Consider the following 22,293-nt stretch of genomic DNA (forward strand, 5'->3'; position numbering starts at 1 on the left):
TTTTGCCAACATAGTTCTAGCATATTGGGAAATGGAATTCATTTTTACTAGTCCCTTTGCAAAGTACTGGAATTACTATGGGCACTATTTGGACGACATAGTAATCCTATGGAACTACAGCGAGGATGTACTTAAAGAATTCCTTTTATTTATTAAGGAAAGTACGGATTTCCTTGAATTCTTACATATTATTTCCCATGATAGGATAGACTACTTAGATATCACCATCAGTAAAAATAAATTGGATAATTGTTTTGAGACTACCATCTTTAGGAAACCCACATACTCCAATACACTTTTGCATTTTAGTAGTTTCCATCCTTTACATCAGAAAAAGTTATTGGTAAAAGGACAGGGGGTTAGATTAGCAAGGATGGTGTCAAATTACCATGATTTTTTTAGATCAAATTCATATTCTTACAGGTATGTTAGTAAGGAGGGGTTACCCCTTAGATTTTGTGGCTAATATACTAAAGGAAGTTGTTATTAAGAGAGAAAACAGACATTTTTTCCCATTATTAGGTAAAGGCTTTGATACTCTTCATGAAGGGGAAGCCAGAACTGAGCCCAAAACCTTTAGTAGAGCTGCTATTTTTAAATATAATAAGCAGTTTACAGGCATCAGGCAAATAATTCAACACAAATGGAATTTATTTACTACCAGTAAAGACTATCTAGATATAGTGGGAATGGTGCCTAATATTGTCTACAAAAAAGATACAACTTTTACAAATATGATAGAAAGATCACAGGAGGCCTGATCTGGCAATAGAGGAATGTACAAATGTGGGTTTTGTCTACAATGTCAACATATAGTTGAAGGTAGTGATATTTATATACCAAACTATGGGAAATTAGTATATAAAAAGAAATTTTCCTGTAGCAGTAAGGTGGTTGTTTATTTAGTGATGTGTACCCAATGCCCCTGTTTTTATATAGGGAAGACGATTAATGCCCTTAGAAGTAGAGTGTATCAGAGTTTTTATGATATCAAAAAACAAGACATTAAGAACGTCTTGGCTGTTCACGTAAAAAAACATGAAGGGCATAGTTTTAAGTTTTCTGTTATTGAACAAGTTACATCGGGGGATAGAGGTGGACCCCTTAATGATTATCTGGAAACTAGGGAACTCAGGTGGCAGCTGAGAACTAATGCAACACAAAAAACAGGTTTAAATAGCAACACATCTGTTAGTTCTATCCTTAGATTAAAAGCAGAAGGCTATATATAATATAATATACATATATACATATAATTTATTTATAGTAACTGACATGATGTAGTTTGTGTATAGAGGTTTATAAGTATACAGTTCAATATATGTAATCAGTTATGTATTCTGTATTTAAATATGGAACATCAATTTGAGCTTCTTTACACTAAATTGTATTGTGATGTCATTAATTTATTATGTTAATTGTTAGAGGGTGTGTATTTATAGGGTCAGCTTCAGTTTGTTTGTTATTCTGATGAAGTTTTTATTAAAGACGAAAGCGCTAAATCTGTCTACTGTGTGGATCCTGGTCTGTTCTTTCCTGGTGTTTGTACACATTTAGAGTTATTATGGAGTTGCTCAGCTAAAACTTTCTTGAAGTCTTTAAGGGCTTTGTTGTACCTTATTTCTGGAAGGACATTGTTTCATAATGTAAGACCAAGTCTGGAAAAAGATTAATTCATCTAGGAAGGTTTTGAAAGGAGGTCTGATTAGAGAGATACTGCCATATTGTCAGTATCTAAGTGAGTAAGTCTGTTCCCTGATGGGGAATAACCTTTTTTAAAGTGGGACGGTAACCTTTATTCAGTATTTTATATATCAGAGTGACTGTTAAATAGGTTGATCCTTCAGTAACTGGGAGCCACTTTAGTTTTTGTTGAAAGTAGCAGTGGTGAATTTTTGAGACAGTCAGCAGTGGTGAATTTTTGAGACAGCCGGCAATGCAAATCTGCAAATCTTACTTTTTGTATTTTGTAGTTTATGAGCATTGTACATAGAATGGAACTTTAGAAAGGGTAAACCATATCCTGCTTTAGAAAGGAGTACATTTTTGGCCAAAAACATTGTATCCATTGGACAGACAAGGTTGGAAGTTCTGTAGCAGACTTTCGTATGTGAAAGGTCCTTGTTAATAATAATGACAGTACATCTACAGAAGGTAAGGATTTGCCCTAATTGTTTATTTTGCATGCTCACTTCTTTTCTATGTTTTAAAGAAGATTTTTTTCCTAATTGTACCTTTCAGCTGGAAAAACTCTTAGTTCATAAAAATGAGCCAAGCTGGAGATTGGCTTCTTCATGTATGTGAAAGAGATGGTGCAAAACTTTCTTTGGTTTTGAATATTTTCAACAAATTAAAGAACGAAAACTTGATCTTTTTTGGTTAGATCCTTAATGAAATTAATAGTACAATTCTCTTATATGGAAATGATGTTTCACTGATGTGGAATGGGCTGATCTTCAAAAGAAAATACAGTAGAGAGCCGATTATCTGAACTAATTGAGACTTAGGGTAGTTGGGATAATCAACCTGTTCGGATCATCAAACATATATTGAACCAGATAAAATTCTTCTAAAATCTTGTTTTTTCTGCACACAGGGAATACACTTTTCAACCATTCAGTGATTACAGTGGACAATAAAAAATATTTTTCACACACGAGCGGGCTATAAGCTCAACAAACAAGCACAAGAGAATACATATAACTTTTATATATTCAGATTTTATGATTTTCCCCTACCCAAAAACTTTAGAGGGCTGCATTTGGATAATCGGTGTTTTGGATAATCGATGTTCAGATAATTGACTCTCTACTGTAATTAGTAGGCAATTTCAAACTTGATTATTTCCAGAATGGCTTAATTTTGTTAACAGGCTAATGCCGTTAATTGCAGTATGATGTATAACTAATACCCAGGTTATATTTGTAATATCCATGGCTGTCAGTTTGAAGAAGTTGTATCACATTTTATTAAGTTGTAAGAGGACTTTGGAATTTTGGAATTTAACGAGATTAAATTGTAGTAATGTATTTCCTTTACAGATCACTCTGGGTATGACCGTATATGGTTATTTTCATGTTGTTTCCTCTTCTTTACAAATCCATAGGCAAAGTATTATTTTCTTGTTTGAGGATAATACAGAATTGATGATGTAGGGAACCTCTTTGGCATCAAAAATGGCAGCATTCCTGTTGTCAGAGCTACATATTCATGTGACACTATGGGAGAATAGCTGCTGCTAATTAACTGTCCGCTATCCCCCAAATGGCTCCCAGTTTATGTTGTCAGACAATTCATAGAATCAGCGAGTTGTGCAGTGTGTATGCTTCCACTGTTTGGAGGAAAAATTGAATGCCATCAGGTGACAGTGGCCGCTTGCTCACTCATGGAACCAGTCACTATGAAGGTAAGTTCAATGAAGACATGGGTGTTGGGGAGTCTGTTAGAGTGTGTGCATGCGCACGCGTGCATGTGTGTGTGTGTGTGTGTGTGTGTGTGTGTGTGTGTGTGTGTGTGTGTGTGTGTGTGTGTGTTTGTGTGTGTGGACATTTGCATGTATTTCTGAGGGGGCATGAATAAAGCTTGATGAAAATATGTGCATGTGTGAGTATGTGCTTGCAAAGAGAGTGTGTGTGTGTGTGTGTGTGTGTGTGTGTGTGTGTGTGTGTGTGTGTGTGTGTGTGTGTGTGGGTGTGTGTGGGTGTGTGTGGGTGTGTGTGTGTGTTTGTGTGTGTGTGTGTGTGTGTGCACATGCATACGAGCATGCATGTAAGTGGCTGTAGAGGGGTGCCTTTGCTAACTCAGTGCATGGGCCACTAGGAAAAACACTACTCCTATCATTTTTGATAGTGTTAATGTTCAAGTGTGATTTGGAGATATGCTAATTAGCCAATGATGAGATTTTTCTTACTGCAGCCATAGCTGCTGTGAATCACATTTTCTCACCATCGCACAAATTATCCCACCTCTGCTAAGTCAATTTACATGAATGGTAAGGATGGCCTGAATCCTATGGATTGTTCCCTCCTTTTTGCTTTTCACTGTATGTAAGATTTTTCTAGCTCTTTTTTTTTTTTTGTTTTGTAATTTAAGATTGTTGTTACATATTCTGTTCTTCTACAATAGAGTTTAATGTTCCCTATTAATTTTTGAAAAATACCATAGTTTTCTGATCTTTTAGTCTGAAAGGTGAGTGTGTTGGCTGTTAAACCCAATGAGATTATAATATGTGAATCCGAGCTGACTTGCTTCTTAAGCCTGGCTTAGGGGTCAAAATACAAAAGTATATTAAAAACTCTCAGTTGCAGTGTGGAACCTAAAGGTAAAGGTAGAAATACTGTTGAGCTTTGCTCTGAAAAAAAAATAGCTGATGTTCTATGTGCTCTAGACAGAGGACACTAAACCTGCTGCTACTAGTTTGAAAGGTGGACTGACTAGTTCCTGCTAACTTATAGACGCTTGTTTCTGATTCTAAGAGAGCAGCTCGGGCTCAAGTGAGCATTCACACTATACACATTTAAATCGATGCACAATAATTTCAGGCACAAAAGACTGCTGGTGAATTATTTTCTAGATTTAGGAGATCTTGGCATGGTGTTGTGTTCCCAATTGTTTTTAAAAATGTTTCACTTTATAGTTCTGAAAGACGAAGTTAAGGAACCGTTTGAGATGAGTTGTGTTGCTGGTTATGTTTGCCATTTACCTGTGAACTGAAGCATTTTGCTTTTGTTCAGAATTAACCTTCATAGAATGTGTTGAATAAACCTGAGCTTTCTTAAGGAAATTACAGCCATCTGTGTACAATGTATGTCTAAGTATGCACACACAGACAGACACACACACAGACGTGCTCGCACACACACATACATAAATAAGCATTGGGCTGTTATTGCTAATGACAGTTTTTTCGAAGGAAAAGTTAAATATTAAAAAAACAAGGTGAAACTATGGCTGAAAATAACCCACAAACACTTATTCTTACCGCTTTTGTTCTCTTTAATGTTTCAACAAAAACTTCATCAGAAAAATTTGTAAAACACACACACACCCCTTAAAAAGACATTCAAATAATCATGTGATAAAGACAACCAATGCAAACATTCTAAAAATGGGCATTGCTCCAAAATCATAATACTATTGGTTACTATTCTTTCATGCTCTAAAGTGCAAGCAGTTAAGTTTGGTTAAGCAGTATTACTTGTTAGAAATTGAATTGTAACTAAAATGCCATAAAAAATCTCATCTTCAAATCCTTTGTCTTAGTAAAAAACACGATATTGATTCATTTAAACCAGGCAGTTTAATGGCATCCAGCCTGATCTGCTAGAGTGTCTCTTTACACTCTAGTAGTGTCTTAATATCACCACTGAAATCCTCGACAGAAACAGAATCTAATACAAAAAAAGAAAATTTCTTGAAATATTTACATGTAACAGTGTGCTTAGCCAAAGCATTGCAAACATCCTTCTTCATGATGCCTAACAAGTGCTCAACGATTCTTTTTAAATGCCTAAGAGTTTTGCCTATGTAAAAACAACATGATTCACAAATAGCTGCTTACACTAAATGGTTGGATAAACAGTCATATCTCTCTCTAGCCCATACATTCACACCCAAATGTCAAGAAATGTGGGCAGTTAAACAGTGCATACAAGAAGATTGGAAAGTTATCTTGGGCAATAATGATTTAGCAAAAGAAATAGGAGACAGACCTATGTTTTCTTTCAAGAAAACTGTCAACATTAAAACATTTTGTGAGAGGAACGAGAAGTTGGAATTAAAAAAAAAGATCATCATTACCCCCAGGAACTTTCCAATGTGGACACTGTAAGCAACGCTGTCACATTTGTAATTCTTCTTTCATCCATTTTAAACATTTGGATGTGACTGTATGGGCTAGAGATAGATATGACTGTTCATCCAACCATGTGGTGTAAGCAGCTATTTGTGAATCATGTTGTTTTTACATAGGCAAAATTATTAGGCATTTAAAAAGAAGAATCTATGAACACTTGTTAGCCACCATAGGTTCATAGGTGTGTACTACGCTAATGGCCCAGGACCCTTTACAAGCCTAGCCCAAAAATTGCCCAGGCATCGTGACACTTGATGTTAGTTCACAGTGCCCCTATCTGATAGGGCAACTGGAATGATCCCTGGAGTGAACTTTCTGTTACTCATTCACTCGTCAAGATTTCTCTTGAAGAGGGCCAGCAAGGTGCTCTGCTTCACATGAATACAAAGCTTATTTTAGAGTATGGGTAGTATTTGGAAGATGAACCTGTCCCTCCAGCATGTTCTGTTAATTGTGGTAATGAGGTAGTGATCTCTGGAGTGCATGGTGCGGGGGATTGGAATTTCTTTAGGTGTAGCATTTTAAGTAGGGCTGGGTTTGACATGGCTTTGTAAGTCAAGCAGAGATCACCTTTAAGTAGACGATAACAGTCTGAGAACAGCTGAAATTTCTTGAGTCTGTCCATGTAGGACATGTTTTTAAGGCCTAGGATCTTTTTTGTGAGGTACTTTTGTGGCCTCTCCAGCTATTGTAGGTGTCTGGGCAGGTACATGCCAAATGGGGTGTTATATTCGATGACTGGTCTAATGAGGGATGAGTAGAGAGGGATGATGACCTCTTTCTTCCTGGATGCGAAACCTTTGGTTATAGGATGTGCCACATAGAAGGACGTTCGGACCACAGTGACAATGTGGTTGTCGAAGGTGAGGTGGCTGTCAACCTGGGTCCCCAGATCTCTTATGGACCCTTCAGTGTTCAGTGGGCTCTCATCTATGTGGCAATTCGTGGGAACTGAATTTTTTCTGAAGGGGATGATAATGCATTTTTGGCATTAAGCTTCAGGCCATGATTCCGACACCAGTCATTGGTTTCAGAGATGCCCTTTTGTAGGATGTCTGCATTACTTGTGGAGTTGATAATGACTCCTAGCTTGCAGTCATAAGTGAACTTGGTCAGACAAAGTCCTTCTGTGTTGACCTGGACTTATGAGAAGTAGATGCCAAACAGGAGAAGGCCCAGGATCGAGCCCTGTGAGACTCCACTCATGACTGGTCGACAGTCTGACTTGGAATCTGCTACGTTCACTCTGTGGGTTCTGTCTGTAAGCCAATTTGCAACCCACCTAGTGATGTAAGGATTGATGCCTAGTTTGGTGAGTTTATCAATGATACCTGAGTGGGGAATGGTATCAAAGGCCTTAGCCAGGTCAAAGTAGGCAGTATGCACTGCCATACCCTCATCCACAGACTTGGTGACTGCCTAGAAAAAGTCAACCAAGTTCAGCAGGCAGGATCTCCTCTTGACAAAGCCAAACTGTGTGGGGTCAAGAGTTTGGAGATTGCCTATATCTTTGTCAAGCAGGTCCATGATGATGCGCTCCATAGCTTTGCATACCAGACTCGTCAGGCTAATGGGGTGATAGTTCCCAGGGTCTGTAGTTGCTACCCCTTTATGGAGCGGGATGGCTGTAGCAGTGTGCCATTCATTAGGGACATAGCCTGAGGTAAGGCTGTGATTGAACAGGGCACACAGATGTGGTTCCAGTTCATTTTGTAGCTCATGTAGGATGCAGCCAGGGATATTATCAGGTCCCATGGATGCTGTATTCTTGACTTTGGACAATGCAACTTTTACCTGTGCCGTAGAAATGGTGGGTATCAGGCTTTCTTCTGGTATTGTGATTAGAGCCCTTGGGGGGAGGAGAGAGGGGTAAAGTTGGCACTGAATCTGTCGGCTAGTATGTTTGCTATATCTGTTTGCTCAGTATAGGAGATAACATTGTGCAATAACTCAGAGCAAATCTGGGTATTGCCTTTGAGGTTTTTGATATAGCTATAGAAGGCTTTGTGGTTGTTTTTGGTGTCAGCCACAATTCTGCCTTCATAGCTGGCTTTAGAGGATTTGATAAGGGATCTCAGCTTTTTGTTGAGATTGATAAGGGACATTTTCCAGTCTTGTGACTTCATTTTTTTTCTGAAACAGTTTCTTCCTTTTGTTGTAGAGTTTATTGATGGCCGGGGACCACCAGAATGGCTTCCTTTTTTTGGAGGAGAGCCTCTTAGTTCTATTTGGTATGGCAAGGTCCATGCATTTGCGTACATACTTGTACAGTGCATTGGTGTATGATTCGGCAGTCATGCAGCTATTTTCCATTGGAATGGGCTGAGAGGTTAGCCACCTCTGTTTTTAGGAGCCCAAATTCGGCTTTAGAGAAGTTTTTCAGGGTGGACACCTTACGGAGGGGGGGGGTGTAGGTGAGATGGAGATTTCCATGGTGATCAGTTTGTGGTCAGATATAACCATGGAAGAATTGACTATAGGTGTGTAGCAACAGTGTCCCAAGTTGGTGATAACCAGGTTGAGGATGTTGCTTCCTCCAGTGGGGGTCAGAATGAGCTGGTCCAGGGCATTGGAAATTATAAATTCCAGAGAGTGTTGGGCCTGTACACTGGTACTTGAATAGTTTTCCCAACTGATGGAAGGGTAGTTGAAGTCACCTAGTATGAGACCATTGGGTTGGACCTTGATAGATTCTAGGGTGTTTAGGAACTTGGAGTGAGAGTCTAGGGGCAGGTTTGGGGTTTTGTAGCAGGCTATGACTTGTATTGCCGTCTTACCCAGTGTTAGTTGTACCTGAAGTATCTCAGATGCATTGTGCTGAGCTACCGGTCTAGAATGTGTGTATCCTTTAAGAATATGGAGACACCACTGCCTTTGGATCTTCCAGCCATATTCTGGGGCCGAAAGGTATGGAATGAGTTGTAGCCTGGGAGCGCAGGGGTGCTTTCTGCATCTTTACACCAGGTCTCTGTTACAGCACAGATGTCGACATTCTCCATTTTCAGGAGAGCTTCGAGTGAGTGCATCTTGAGATTTAGACTTCTAGCATTGAGCAACATGACTCTCAGATTTGTATCCTTCAAGAAGAAGGATTTTTGTAATGCTTTGGCTAAGCACACTGTTACATGCAAAGATTTCAAGAAATTTTCTTTTTTTCTGTTAGATTCTGTTTCTGTCGAGGATTTCAGTGGTGACATTAAGACACTACTAGAGTTTAAAGAGACACTCTGGCAGATCAGGCTGAATGCCGATAAACTGCCTGGTTTAAATGAATCAATTAATATCAAGCGTTTTTTACTAAGGCAAAGGATTTGAAGATGAGATTTGTTATGGTATTTTAGTTACAAATCAATTGCTAACAAGTAATACTGCTTAACCAAACTTAACCGCATGCAATTTAGAGCATGATAAAATAGTAACCAATAGTATTATGATTTTGAGGCAAAGCCCATTTTTCAATTGTTTGCATTGGTTATCTTTATCACATGATAATTTTATATCTTTTTAAGGGGGGTGTGTGTGTTTTACAAACTTTTCTTATGAAGTTCTTGTTAAAACCTTAAAGAGAACGAAAGCGCTAAGAATAAATGTTTATGGGTTCTTTTTCAGCCATAGTTTCACCTTGTTTTTAGTTTTCTAGTTGTTTAGTAATTTTTGTTGGTATCAAACATTAAAATATATGTCAGTTTGGTTATTGAAAGGATAAAGCTTTGAAACATTACTTTTTTGGTTTTAAATATTTTCGAGAAGAAGAAGATTGGACAGGAGTTTTGTTGTTTTTCGCCATGCTGGGACTGTGTGCATTGTGCCAATGTTAGGAAAACAAGTAATTCACATCTGTTTAGACAGGCATGCCCCGGGATTCATGAAGCTTGCACAAGGTGCAGGCGTAGCGTCGGCGATCTAACACCAAATATGGCCGCTGATCGATTCAAGTACGAGCTGTTTCCACGTGCACTACCCGCGTACACCACAGCTGCATAGCTCCTGGCGTATGTATGCTAATTACCCCATGTGAAACAGTGTAGCATGAAAATTAAGGTATATAGCGATTTATGAAGTGGTGCAGGCATAGCGTAAGCATGCAGAAATGTAAACCGAAAAAATGGTTTACATTTTTTCAAACATAAAAATCGGAGCCATGACAGCGGACCAAACTTACTTATTATACTGCTAACATATGCCAATGGCTAAATATATAGCCATTGACATAAAAAAAACATGCACAACACATAAAAAAGAACATTTAATGTCATGGTCACACTAACTCAAAGTAAAATCACAGTGCACCGGTGCGCAAATGGGATCACAATGAAAATATATTTATATGTAATAAAACTGCAGTGTAACATTTCATAAATTCCCCATAATAGTCAATGGCACACATGCTACACCACAACCATGGCGCAAAGGTTGCTAAGGGGCTGTGACAGTGTTCTGTGCAGTAACTAGGAATTAGTAGTCAATTCCATGCAAATGAGACAAGTAATACTGAATCGCAAAATCCCCGCCAGTGTAAGGATGTACCTCACAGTGTAGAGGAACAACACCGAGGTGTGGCCTGGAGATAAAGATGACATCAAGAGAGGGGTACGCCACCTTAGCGGTAAGCATATTGGAGCATTGCTAATCCAGTTTGCCTGTTGCTAAGCAAATCCTTAGGACAGGAGTGTAGAAGTAGCTATAGCTTTGCTTAGCTGAGAGCACACAAGGTAACCAAAAGTGCATGTGGACGTGGATGAAAACACACTCGAAACCCGGGAAACGGCTGTGTGCAGTGTGCACCACAGCTGAAACAGGAAGGATATGGGAAGACAATAAGGAAATGCTGCAGCATGGTAATTGGAGTACAAATGAGTAATTAACACCTAGGAACCCACAGTGGGCCACTGACAACAGCTAACAAGACTGCTAGCAGCTACCTGCAGAACAGGAAAAGGGAGGTGCCATACTGCAAAGAAAAGAGAACTGTCACAGCAGAACAAAGAAAACTTGCAGTAGATCAGCTACATAACACATTTCGCTACAAAATCCTGAGTTGGGAAAGTAAAAAACAAGAAAGCCGGCAGCTGGTGGCATGTCTGACAATGGGAGGGGAATTGGGTTGAAAAGTGAAGTAAAGGGTTCATAGGTTCATAGGTTCATAGGGTAGTACTAGGCTACCAGCCCTAGGGCCTATCAAAGCCTAGCCATAACAATTCCCTGGCTTTTTCTTCCCACACTATTTACTTTCCTGGACCCCTGTCTAGCAGGGCGACTGACATGATCCCCGGGGTGAATTTCCTTTCTCCCATCCAATCATCAAGGTTCCTTTTGAAGAGGGCCAAAGAGGCACTCTTCTTGACATGTATGGGCAATCTATTCCAGAGTCTGGGGAGTCTCTGGGTCAGGAACCTATCCCTCCAGCATGTTTTGTATATTGTGATGACAAGGTTTAGATCCCTGGAGCATGTGGCTCTGAGGGATTGGGATTTCTTTAAGTGTAGCATGTCCAACAGCTCTGGATTTGACATGGCCTTGTATGTTAAGCAGAGATCGCCTCTGAGTAGACGATATGTGACAGAGTATAGCTGGAGTTTTTAAGGCGGTCAGCGTAGGGCATCTGCTTTAGGTCTGTGATTCTTTTAGTGAGGTATTTCTGCGGCCTTTGCAGTTGTTGCAGATGTCTTGAGAGGTACATACCAAACGGGGTGCTGTATTCTATAATGGGTCTAATAAGGGATGAGTAAAGTTGGGCAATGACCTCCTTTTTTCCAGATGAAAAGCCCTTAGTAATGAGGTGTGCCACATAGAAGGATTTCCTGACTGTTGTGGTGATGTGGTTATCATAGGTGAGACCACTGTCCACCTGTGTCCCTAAGTCTCTTATCAAACTTTCGGTGTTTAGTGTACTGCCACCTATATGGTAATTCACATGTACATGTTTTTTTCCCAAAGGGGATAACTATATGTTTCTTGGCATTGAGCTTGAGCCCATGGCTCTGGCACCAAGCATCTGTTTCTGTAAGGCCCTTTTGTAGAGTATCCACATCATTTGGGGATTCAATAATGGCTCCCAGTTTGCAGTCATCTGCGAACTTTGTTAGCCAGAGTCCCTTAGTGTTGGCCTGTACTTCAGAGAAGTAGATGCCAAACAAGAGTGGTCCCAGGACTGAATCCTGAGGTAGTCCACTTGTCACTTGTCTGGAGCTGGATTTGGAGTCGGCTACTTTTACAGTGTAGGTTCTATCAGTAAGCCAGTTGTCAACACATTGAGTGACATAGGGATTTATGCCCAGCTTAGTAAGTTTATCTATGATTCCAGAGTGGGGGATGGTGTCAAAGGGCTTGGCAAGGTCTAGATAGGCTGTGTGGACCACCTTACCCTTGTCCATGGCTCTGGAGACTGATTCGAAGAAGTCAATCAGGTTCAGGAGACAAGATCGGCCCTTCACGTACCCAAACTGAGTGGGGTCCAGTGTTTGAAGGTTGCCAATGTCTTTGTTTATAAGTTCCATGATAATACGCTCCATAGCCTTGCAGATAAGGCTTGTCAGACTGATGGAACGGTAGTTTCCGGGATCCAAGATGGACCCCCCCCTTGTGGAGTGGGATAACTGTAGCTCTGCGCCACTCAGTGGGCATGAAACCTGAGGTGAGGCTATGATTAAACATGACACTTAGGTGAGGTGCCAGTTCATATTGTAGTTCATGTAGTACACAGCCCAGGATGTCACTTGGTCCCATGGATACTGTATTCTTAGCTTTGGAGAGTGCATTGTTTACCTGTGTGGCTGTTATTACCGGAATTTGGCAATCTTCCGGTATTGAGATGGGCCATTTAGGGGGTGAGAGAGGGGTGAAGGTGGCACTGAATCGATCTGCCAGGATATTGGCAATATCCTTGGGATCAGTATATTTAATGCCATTCTGTTTTAGCTCAGAGCAAATCTGAGCATTGCCATTTAGATTCTTGACAATAGTTACAGAATGCGTTGTGGTTGCCTTTGGAATCTTTGGCAATTTTATTTTCGTAACTATCTTTGGAGGATTTTATGAGGGATCTCAGTTTCTTACCGAGGCTGGTAAGGGAGTTTTTTGCATCATGGGATTTTCCTCTTTTCTGCAACAGTTTCTTCCTTTTGTTGTAAAGTTTGTTTATGGCAGGGGACCACCAGATTGGCTTCCTTTTTTTGGATGAGAGCATCTTGATTCTATTTGGGATGGCACGATCCATGCATGAGTGGATGTGCTCGTACAGTGCCTTAGTGTAGGATTCAGCAGTTGAACTTTCAATTCCTGTCTGCATGGGTGTCATGAAGTTTGTCACTTCTGACTTGATTAGCATGAAGTTGGCTTTGGAGAAGTTTTTTATGGAGGTTTCCTTACTGGGGGGTGGGCGTGGGATTTGGATGTTAAGGGTGATTGGCTTATGGTCAGACCTGGCAATAGATGAAATACGGCAGCCAAGCGTAATTCAACACCAAAGGCCCCACAATAGCAGTACCTGCTGTAAAACCCATAATTATGATACCCTGCAGCTGGAATTGCACATACCCACCCAATTACACCAGCAGAATCCATTGCACAATAGTATAAACTGTGAAAGCGCCTCACACACACTTGTGTATTCCCAGACACTCTGCACCATTGGTGTCTAGAGACGGGGAACTTTTAATATGTACATGTTAGGGGCTGCCGTAGCTTTGATTCACCAGCATGTGTTTTAGACTAAATGTGGTGTGGAGGATGATGCTGACAACCATCACAGGCACTGGAGGAGGAGAAGAGTGTTCAGACTCAGGGTATCCTGCCAGGGGCTACATGATCTGGAGATAGTAGAGCGTTACAGGGTGGACAGGAACCCCATACAGCAACTTGTTGAACTGTGCCAGCCATGCCTCAGAGACAGAAATAACAGAGGGGAACCCATCCCAGTGGACACGAAGGTATGTGTAAGCTTGAGAATACTAGCCACATGTACCTTTCAAAGGCCAGCTGGGGATATCATGGGGATCTCATAGGCATCAGCATCCAGGGTACTCCACCAGTTCTTGGATGTCATGTTACCACATGCCAATGAGCACATATACTTCCCCCGAATGCAGGAGGAGTTGGCCAGCAATATTCTTCTCTTCCACCATGTGGCAGACTACCTGGAGGTACTAGGTGCAATAGACTGCATGCACATCACATCAAGCCACCACCCGGTGAGCAGGGTAGGTGCTACAAAAACTGCAAGGGATACCCCTCCATCAACTGCCAGGTCATGTGCAATGCCCAGGGCATTATCATGGATGTGTGTGCTGGCAGCCCTGGAAGCTATCATGACTCCCACATCTGGCATGCCTCACAGCTGTATCAGGTATTTGCCAGAGGGGACATCCCATATGGCCACCTGGATGGGGATGCTGGTTATGCGCTGGAACCGAGGATGAGGACTCCCATCAGAAATGCACACACACCCATGCAAGAACGCCATAATGAGGCACATGCAGAAACCAGAATTATCATAGAGCATGTGTTTGGGATGCTGAAATCATGGTTCCATTGTTTGGACATATCTGATGGAGCCTTGCAGTACTCTCCAGGCATGTGTGCCCACATCTTCATAGTATATGCCATGCTACACAATATGATCCTGCGGAAACAGCTGCAGCAGGGACAGAATGGTGAAGGCCCTCACAGCTCACCACCATTGCCAAGGGCCCCACAGGCACAGAGGGACTCAGACCATGAACATCCTGTGCCAGCCCCAGTAGGCAGATGGAGGCGTGTCCAGTATGCCCATGCCTTGGCAAACAGGGAACGTATAGCACACACACTGACAGTGTAGGCACCTATGGACTGACACCCAGCTCCACCTGCACACACAGTAAACATGGATGGCACACACACACGACCACCTGTAAATTGTCATGTATAGGTGGTCTACTGTGTGCATCCTACATAGGCAGCCCTCAACTATTGCACACACAACTGCCATTGGCACAAGGTAAGTCAATGCCTGAACAGTAAATTAAGCTATCAGCATGTGTCGATACTGCATGTATAGGTTCATAGGTACATAGGTAGGTACATGCCTAACTGCCCAAGACCATTCATAAGCCTAGCCAAAATGTGTCTTCTGTCGTCACCCCATTGATTAACTAACTGTCCCTCTGTGGAGCAGAGCCAATTGTGGGATTCCTGGGGTGTATCCATTGTTCCCCACCCACTCTGCAAGGATTCCCTGGAGTGTAAGTGAGGGGCTCCATGTAAAGTAATCAGGGATGTATTTCCAAAGCATGGGGAGTACCAGTGACAGGAATCTGTCACTCCAGCATCTTCCAGTTATGGTTGTGGCAAGGTGTAGCTCATTACAGTGTGTGGCTCACTGTGACATGGATTCCCATAGGTGGAGCATATTCATTAAGCCTGACTTGGACACGGCTTTGTTGGCCAGCAAATATCATCTCTGAGTAAACGAGATGCCACTGAGTAATGCAAGAGTTTATGCAGTCTGGCAGCATAGGACACATGTCTGAGGGCATTATCCCTCTTAGTGAGGTACGTTTGTGGCCCTTCCAGCTGTTCAATGTGTCTTCTGAGGTACATCCAAAATGGGTTATCATACTCGATGGGATTGATGAGTGATGAGTAAAGGGGCACAATAACATCAGTCTGTTTAGATGCGAACCTTTAAGTAATCAGATAGCCTATATAGATGAATGTCCTATCTACTTCGCAGATATGATTGTCAAAGGAGAGATCACTATTTAATGTAGTCCCCACATACCCATTACATCGTCTGAATTATAGTGTCTGCCACTCATGTGTTAATATGTGTGTGTGTAGTTTCCCAAAATGGAATGACCATGCAGTGTGTGGCCTTTAGATGGAGGCCATGACTCTGACACCCTGTGTTGGTCTATGTGAGGCCACTTGAAGGACGTCTGTGACAGCTGGACTGTCACTTATGGCTTGCAGTCTGCACTAATTGCCTAACACGGTCTGCTGTAGTCCACCTGTGTTAGCCTGTACCTCTGAGAAGTATATGGCAAACAGTAGGGGTCCCAGAACTGAGTCCTGTGGAGCACCAGTTGTGACTGGTCAAGAGTTGGACCTGGAGGCTGCTAGGCTTACCATGTTGGTTCTGTGTGTAAGCCTGTTCGCAAACCAACCTGTAATGTATGGATGTATGTACTGGCTGGTGAGTGTAGAAATAATACGTGAGTGGGGAATGGTGTCAAATCCCTTAGTGAGGTCCAGGTAGTATGTGTGAACTACCACACCCCACACCTAAAGTCTAGGTGACTGTAAGATGTCAAACACGTTCAGTAGGCATGATCTGCACTCAGTCAAGCTGACCTGGGTTGGGTCAAGTGTCTGGAGGTTACCATTGTCTATGTTAATGTGTGCCCTGAGGATGCGCTCCATAGCCGTGCAGATCAGGCTACTCAGGCTTATGGGGTGGTAGTTACCATGATCAGTTGTGTCACCACCTTGGTGGAGTGGAATAGTGTTGCCATGCACCATTGAATGGCCATGTAGCCTGTGTAGAGGCTGATGTTGAATTGCTATATTAGGCGCAGGCTCACTTTGTCTTGTAGTGTCTGCGAGATGCAGTCTGGGACACCATCTGCCTCCATTGATGCTCTGTCATGCCATTTGAAAGGGCCATTACCACCTGTATATCTATGATGTCTGGAATACTGTATGTTTTGGGTATTGTTGTGGGCCCTGTAGGGGGTGAAGCTTGCTCCAAATGTATCAGCAAGCGTGTTGGTGATATCAGTAGGGTCAGTATATTCAGTGCAATATTGCACCAGCACAGTGCAAATCTGTGTGTTACAGCTTAGATCCTTGACAAAGCCAAAGAAGCCTTTGTGGTCATATTCCGAATCCATGCCTATTTACCTGTGGATGTCAGCCTTGCATGATTACATGAGTAACATAAGTATCTTACTAATACTGGTCACAGATGTCTGCATGTCTTGGGATTTGCTGTTGTTCTGGACTATTGTCCTACTTCTGTTGTATAGCCTGTATATTGCAGGGGTCCAGCAGACTGGTGTCCTTGTGTAGGAGTAGTGAGTCCTAGTTTGCCATTGATAGTATGACCCATACATCTCTGTAGGTGCTTATAGAGTGCATTTGTAATTCTGTCTGTTCTTGAGCAGTGTCATCCCTGAGCATGGGGGCTGTGAACCCTCCCACGTCTGTCATTAGTACTGTGAATTTAACTGTAGGAAAGGTATTCACTGTGTGTTCTTTGGGTGGGGGAGATGGTTGGGAGTGGAAATCATCAGTGAATAGTTCATGGTCAGATCTAAACAGTGACTGGTTTACCTCTGCTGTAGTGCACCTGTTGCACATGTCAGTGATTACCACTTCTAGTATGTTGTCACCTCTCGTTAGTCCATCTACCAACTGATACAGGCCATATGAGGTGATAAATCCCAGTAAGTGCTGGGTCTGGAAGTGAAAACTCGAGTAGGTTATCCAGTTAAGTGTACGGTAGCCAACACTGACCAATAACATGTTGTCTAGTAGGACTGTCATGTTTACCACTGTCTCTAGATAGTTGTAGTGGTGCTCCTGGGTCATGGAGGTTTATCTGTAGCAGCTCACAGTTTGCATTGCAGTGGTGGCTGATGTTAGCTGCACATGGATGATCAGAGAGGTATCATGCTGCCCCACTAACTTGGAGGTGTAGGTATCCCCGATGAATATGGATACAACCCCTCCATATCTGTGCCAGTCCATGTTCAGTGGCTGAAATGTGCGTTATGGCTTGTAGTCTGGCAGTGCCGGTGTGTTCACAGGAGCTTTATACAGGTTCCAGTCATAGAACAGATGTAGATGTCCATACTGAGGAGTGCTGTGAGTGTGTGCATGTTGTGAGTACTACCCCTGGTGCTGAGTAGCCTAACTCTCACTGATTCCACTATTGTGCAGTTCATGGAGGTGAGCTTTACCTCTGAGACCTGCCTAAAAATGGCACCATGGGGGCACCAATAGCCTTGCCCAGCATTTCAAAGCCTTAGGCTGACACATGCAAGTTGGTATGGTATGGTTGCAGGCATGTTTCCCATCTGTGCTTGTGTCCCATCTTTCCTGTAGGTAACCTACTGGTAAGCAATACAAAGCCTGAAACCTATACAAGTCCACTAGCTTCCAAGATAGGCTTTTGGAGTGATTATGTATCAGTAGTCTGTATGCTGTTGCTGTACTTAACTGTTGTCTGACTACATGGTGACTTTACACTGTATATTGCGATCAGAGAACCCTGTATAGTCACATATGATGTTGGAGATGGCCTGCACTGTAGAGGTTCACAGATAGGTAGTAGGCTATCTGCCCAGGGGCATTTAGAAGCATAGCTACGGTGTGGTGGCTTTATCTGCACCATTGATGTTGTAACTGAGCCTCTGTTAAGTATAGTCAATGAAGTGATTCCAGGCAGAGTTGCTGGAAGCTGTTGAAGACTGGGGTGCTGTAGGGTGATAGGGGCACATAGTGATCTCAAAAGGCCATGTTAACATGACAACCCAACAGCATTCAATTTCCCCAACAGGTCTTGTAGCTATAAAACTGGAGTGGCTCCCCCACACCATGACTGAATGTTTCTGGGACACATGATCCCAGGGGTGTATATACTGTTGCCCAGATACACATTAAGGTTTCCCCTGAAGTTTGTCAGTGAGGTGCTATGCCAAATGTAGTTAGAATGTTAATGTATAGTCTCTCAATTCATGTGTTATGTCAGTATTTCGAGAAGCTCATTGGGTGTGGGTGGCTCCGCCTGTTGTGTAGCCAAGCTTACACATAGGATTCATGGACATCGGAAATAAGCAGAAGGAACGGTAATGTCAATAGTGTAATGGCTATAGCATTTGCATAATATCTTTGCAGTCGTTGTTCAAATCCCAATAAAGTCAGAGATATTTTACATTTTACATAGTATACCTTAACCACAGCTTGCATATATAGGTAGTATTCCACAGAATAATAAACATTTGCAACACACATAAACCCATGCGTGCTGGAGAGTAAAGTTAACAGACAATGTAATGTTATGTAAGCACATAGTGAGATGTTACATCACTGAAATGTATATATCCTGAGCAGTTAGTAGAAGTGGCCATAATTTGCCTGCACAGGTTGTAGGATATAAAGTTTGTTTAACTGTGTACAACCGCTGGTATAATGTTGCACAAACACCTTTAAACCTGCGTACAACTGCTTAAATTAGCCTTATTCTGTAGTAAAATATGTCTAATACATCGCAGGTGTTGAACCCTGGACCATGCACACCATAGTCATGGGACCTAACTCTAAGCCACATAATCTGTATACATGGTAAGTGGTCATTAGACTACACCTTATACTACAGGCATTTCACAGTCCAGACCACAAATGGGACAGTCAGTTTGTGTACATATGTACAGTACATTGTAATGTACTGTAATGTGTGAATCAACATATGCAAGTCTACATATGTATAAGTGTTCCAAATTAGTACTAAATATATATATATATATATATATATATATATATATATATATAGATGTATGTCACTGATGTGTGCACATATATATATATATATATATATATATATATATATATATATATATATATATATATATGTACAGTAACATCTATAGCCATATATAAACATCTATGAACACACTTTGTGACACAGACCCATTCCAAATGGGTAGAAGTGCATGCAAAACGCATGCCACTCTGGTATTATAACTATTAATATAAACCTAATTCCCCATAGAAGCAATGGTTGCTGTGTATATGGAGATTGGTGTGGGGGAGGACCGCTGACTAATGGAATATGCATCATTACGTAAACTGGAGGGGTACACATGGAGTATGGGCACAATGTAACAAGGACACAAAACAAGAACCATTCTCATCCATAATACACCCTGTCAGGTCACATTGTAAACTGACTTCGTCAAACATATGAACATTAACAGGTATCATACATATGTACACCAACTGACTTACACATTTGTTTGCAGTAGTGAGGAACGGCTGCAGTACACTGTACATACTAAATACCATAAGAGTTGTACGTATCTCAGATGCCTCAGTGGTAAAGCCAGTGACTGTGTTGTTCATGGTCCCGGTTTCAAGACCTGCAAGGGCTGTTACGTCATTTTGAGGTCCCGAATAAGGGATGTTGGATGCAGGTTATTAAAGCACTTTTAAGCAGATGTTAGCGGGTTATTGCGCCGGTAATTGCGGGTAAGCGGCGCTAAAACATGACTACATGGATAAGTGCCACACAGGTTTAACCTTTGCTGAACATCGCGCAGATCACGGGCAAAGCCACCCACAACCACTGAAATGTGCATTAATCACCCTTGCACAACCAGTGCCTGCTCTGAGAGGTAAAATGACCACTGCATTCAATTTCCCCAACAGGTCTTGTAGCTATAAAACTGGAGTGGCTCCCCCACACCATGGCTGAATGTTTCTGGTACACATGATCCCAGGGGTGTATATACTGTTTCCCAGTCACACATAAAGGTTTCCCCTGAAGTTTGTCAGTGAGGTGCTATGCCAAATGTAGTTAGGATGTTACTGTATAGTCTCTCAATTCATGTGTTATGTCAGTATTTCGAAAAGCTCACTGGATGTGGGTGGCTCCGCCTGTTGTGTAGCCAAGTTTACACATAGGATTCATGGACATTGGAAATAAGCAGAAGGAACGGTAATATCAATAGTGTAATGGCTACAGCATTTGCATAATATCTTTGCAGTCGTGGTTCAAATCCCAATAAAGTCAGAGATGTTTTACATTTTACATAGTATACCTTAATTACAGCTTGCATATATAGGTAGTATTCCACAGAATAATAAACATTTGCAACACACATAAACCCATGTGTGCTGGAGAGTACAGTTAACAGACAATGTAATGTTATGTAAGCACATAGTGAGATGTTACATCACTGAAATGTATATATCCTGAGCAGTTAGCAGAAGTGGCCAAATTTGCCTGCACAGGTTGTAGGATGTAAAGTTTGTTTAACTGTGTACAACCGCTGGTATAATGTTGCACAAACACCTTTAAACCTGCGTACAACTGCTTAAATTAGACTTATTCTGTAGTAAAACATGTCTAATACATTGCAGGTGTTGAACCCTGGACCATGCACACCATAGTCATGGGACCTAACTCTAAGCCACCTAATCTGTATACATGGTAAATGGTCATTAGACTACACCTTATACTACAGGCATTTCACAGTCCAGACCACAAATGGGACAGTCACTTTGAGTACATATGTACAGTACATTGTAATGTACTGTAATGTGTGAATCAACATATGCAAGTCTACATATGTATAAGTGTTCCAAATTAATACTAAATATATATATACATATATATATATATATATATATATATATATATATATATATATATATATATATATATGTCACTGATGTGTGCACATAGATAGAAATATATATATATATATATATATATATATATATATATATATAAATATATATCTATGTACAGTAACATCTATAGCCATATATAAACATCTATGAACACACTTTGTGACACAGACCCATTCCAAATGGATAGAAGTGCATGCAAAATACATGCCGCTCTGGTATTATAACTATTAATATAAACCTAATTCCCCATAAAAGCAATGGTTGCTGTGTATATGGAGATTGGTGTGGGGGAGGACCGCTGACTAATGGAATATGCATCAAGGAGGGCATGTGTCGGATGTTCATTACGTGAACTGGAGGGGTACACATGAAGTATGGGCACAATGTAACAAGGACATAAAACAAGAACCATTCTCCTCCATAATACACCCTGTCAGGTCACATTGCAAACTGACTTCAACAAACATATGACCATTAACAGGTATCATACATATGTACACCAACTGACTTACACATTTGTTTGCAGTAGTGAGGAACGGCTGTAGTAGACTGTACATACTAAACACCATAAGAGTTGTACATATCTCAGATGCCTCAGTGGTAAAGCCAGTGACTGTGGTGTTCATGGTCCTGGTTTCAAGACCTGCAAGGGCTGTTACGTCATTTTGAGGTCCCGAATAAGGGATGTTGGATGCAGGTTATTAAAGCACTTTTAAGCAGACGTTAGCAGGTTATTGCGCCGGTAATTGCTGGTAAGCTGCACTTAAACATGACTACATGGATAAGTGCCACACAGGTTTAACCTTTGCTGAACATTGCGCAGATCACGGGCAAAGCCACCCAGCCACACTGAAATGCATTAATCACCCTGCAACAGTGCCTGCTCTGAGAGGTAAAATGACCACTGCCAGGATTAGAACACGCAACCATGTACACAATGACCTACCACTAAGCTACCTGAGATGTACCAACAGCAGTTGTGTATTCTGACAGATTAAAACACAAAAGGGAGGATTGTGTGAAAATAGGACAAACCGCCATGTACC

Source organism: Protopterus annectens, chromosome 4.part1, assembly GCF_019279795.1.
Source record: "Protopterus annectens isolate FY-2018-M chromosome 4.part1, PAN1.0, whole genome shotgun sequence".
Taxonomy (NCBI): domain Eukaryota; kingdom Metazoa; phylum Chordata; order Ceratodontiformes; family Protopteridae; genus Protopterus; species Protopterus annectens.